Source organism: Pseudophryne corroboree, chromosome 2 (genome assembly GCF_028390025.1).
Source record: "Pseudophryne corroboree isolate aPseCor3 chromosome 2, aPseCor3.hap2, whole genome shotgun sequence".
Lineage (NCBI taxonomy): Eukaryota > Metazoa > Chordata > Amphibia > Anura > Myobatrachidae > Pseudophryne > Pseudophryne corroboree.
This window is the reverse complement of record NC_086445.1, coordinates 473,320,417-473,323,868: the sequence shown is the minus strand read 5'-3', so window position 1 is coordinate 473,323,868 and position 3,452 is coordinate 473,320,417. Positions and strand designations below refer to the sequence as shown.

At 39.3% G+C, this 3,452-nt stretch overlaps 1 non-coding gene across 1 annotated transcript; it reads left to right on the top strand.

Moving 5' to 3' along the window:
* The first annotated feature begins 2,681 nt into the window (after positions 1-2,681).
* Positions 2,682-2,800, top strand: LOC135053251 (5S ribosomal RNA). The gene has a single exon (XR_010242626.1). It is a non-coding gene; the product is annotated as a 5S ribosomal RNA (ribosomal RNA).
* The last annotated feature ends 652 nt before the right edge of the window (positions 2,801-3,452 follow it).

Sequence of the window (3,452 nt, the reverse complement as noted above, 5' to 3'; positions counted from 1 at the left end):
AATGAAACAGCTCACATCGGTAGCGAGACATTTCAATTTCGTCCATAAAGGCTCCATCAAAGGTTTTAAGACCTTCTGCCTAGATCAAGTACGTCTTGGAATACGGGGAGGAGATATAACTAAAGAACTACTCAAAAAGGAGAGTGAATGGATCTTCCGTTTAAATAGCCTGAAACCCTTCGGTTTGAATGAAACTATCAACTACGGAGTTTTCTTGTAATGAAGGTTTCATCTACATCTTACGTCAATTTCTGTAAATTTAACCAACCAAAAAAATTTTCCCTTTCCATTTGTATTTATTTTATATTATTTCATTTTTTTCTATTTATATTATTTTTCTTTTTATATAATAAATTTTTCTTATTTATTTATTTTCTTATAATATATTTTTATCAGCACAATGGAACATTATCAATTGTTCTGAATTTATTATCCATCAATCTCCCAGACACCGCCTATAGGATTCACCACTTACTCTGACACCACCATTCCTCACACTTCTAATCACCTACCCCACCTCACTCACACTACCTCACATTGCCGCCTATTTCCTCCCACTTTTCTCCCCCCCCCCCCCCTTCCCCCCCCCCCCCCCAGGCCCTGCCCCGCCCCCATCTCCCTCGCCCAGTCTTCTCTCCTCCATACCAATTCCATACTGCTACTATCCCCCACCATCACATTTGCCCACATCGCACACATTGCACCATCATTTCAATATACCTACTCACATTTCACTCACCCACCACACACCACCCTTACACCGATTTTCCCAAGTATCTAACACACACACCAATCACCTCAATCTCTTAACAGCAGCCCATTTTCATTTATATACATATATGATATTTATTATTACATAATGTTTATATTTTTCACTTATATTCACCTAAATAACCACCTTTTAATCCCCAAATGAAGGCACTAATTCACTACCCTCGAATCTCTATTCCTATTAATACAGGCACTTCCCCCTTTTCTTTTCCCCCCCCCTTTTTCCCTTCCCCTACCCCTCACCAATTCCCAACACACCCTCTGTATAATATGCCGCACAGGTATACTTATTAATTTCCTAATTCTACTCATTTAATTATTCATATTTAAGTTTTATTTTCTTTATCATTTCATCTTTTCCATTCTTCTCACATACATAGTTTCCTCTCATATATATTTTAATTTCTTCAATTTTTCCCCTGCTTTTAAATTTAATTTTAACATTATTGTCACCATTAGAATAGCTATATCCTTTCCATATCCATAACGGAGATCTCAATGCGTGTTAATAATCTCCAATGTCGTTCTAGCTTTGCTCAGCTAGTCTCTTAGCAACCATCAGTATTCACTATAGATAATTCCTATAGACATTCGGATTTGTTACACCTATTCCGCCGCTGCAGTCACTTAGCAACTGCCCATACAAACAGCAGACACCGTTCCCATATCCAATATGGCGTTCGTAATCTCGCGAGATGAGATTACCTTCCGTCCTTCTGATTTGATGTTACCGCTGCGGTCTCCTAGCAACCGCCTACATCGTAAAATCTCACCCACCTTATCCAATATGGCGTCCGTAATCTCGCGAGATGAGATTACCTTCCGTCCTCCTGATTTGATGTTACCGCTGCGGTCTCCTAGCAACCGCCTACATCATAAGATTACACCCACCTTATAGCGCCTCCGGATTGGACAGCTCTACTAGCAGCAGGTTTAAAAGCCCGCTCCCCACACCGGACTACACGGAACCCGGAAGTGAACAAGCCTTAGGGCGAAACGCGTCTTCCGCATCCTACAACAGGGGTCTCGTCGACACCACCCTATCCTGGCATCTTGTCACATCCATCTATGTGCTCTGTTGGCTTTCTCAATCCTTGGTGAAACCGTAAGGTCTACTATCCGGTGACTGCATGCCACGGATAGTAATTTTCACTGTAAATCTCAGCTGATCTGCCCCAATTATCTAGCTTTCTATGTGTATCACAAGTGACAACTAATTAGGGGCACCTAATTGGTTATAATTTAAGCAGTGATAACATCCAAAGTTTCACCAGTTGTTGCATGCAAACAATATATATCTATTTTTTCCAGAAATGCATTTGTTCTTATCTGCCTGTATTACCTCATACCTCCTCAGCAACTAATGCAGCATCATAAGGAGTATAGGTTCTTAGTACTCCAATATCTTATTTGTAGCCGGTGGCAATAGCAAATATCTTGTGATTCATGTGTTAATGCATTTGGAAATTGATTCATACGTGTAGAGTCTGGAGATAATCTGATATACCAGCACATAACTTGGCAGATTCCTGCCTCTTCCTGTGCCTTAGAACAAAATTGCATCACTAGAGCAACGACGTATTTATCAAGCTCACTTAGGATTGCAGATTATGTTATTATCTGTCTCAATATTTTTATTACATATCAGCAGCCAGTTTTTCTTCAACTGCTAATCCTAGTGTCAATTTGATTAATATATTTCTCTAAGATCACCAAATTTTTTTCGTGGACTCTCATTTACGATTCTCGGTACATTGCACCACGAGAGTGGGAATTTTGGAATCGGGTCTAACGTAAAAAGCAGATCCACACATTTCCACGATTCTTATCTGATACTTTTCTATCAACCTCTACCCTATATTTTCCATATTCCTAAATAGGTGCACTCTCATTGGCGTTCGCATAAAACCCTCTACTACCATACCACGTTGCCAGCGCCCGATCTCGTCTGATCTTGGAAGCTAAACAACGTTGGGCCAGGTCAGTACCAGGAAGGGAGACCACCTGGGAATACTTGGTGTTGTAGAGCAGGATTTCTTCCTCATTTATGTGGAAATATCACCAACAGCAGTATCACCACTTTCTACTATTTTTCTGATTTTATTCTAATGTCAGTGGCACCATTACCGTGATGTACAAAACTTCTTACTATTATCATCAGTGTTTTCAACGCTCATAAGTATAAAGTGAATTTTGTCTATCATCTTAGAGGAATGACCTTTGATCATTACTCTAATCTCTTATAAGCCATAGAGCATAACCTTATACCTCTCATATATCATTGTGTGTCGACCACCCCGTGGTTCCATCAATACAGCAAGTCTGTACTGGTCAAGGGGAATGGGGGTATGACCAATTCAATGTCTACAACCCTTTCATACATTCTTTACCATTAAAGAGACCAGAACATTTTAATTAAGATGCTACATATATTGCATTTTGAAGGACAGATCTCAGGAAAAAACATATAATTGTAACTATGCTAATAAAAGTTATGTTTTAAGTAATTTTTCTCAATTATCATATTATTTTGAATTTTTTCTACAAGAGTGCGCCCACACAAGAGCCTTCTTTTTTCTCCCCATGTTCTAAAGTTTGCATACTTTCTGGCTCTGGGTGCACCACCAACAGGACAAGACTAACATATACATGTGTATATATTTTCCATACACAACATAGGA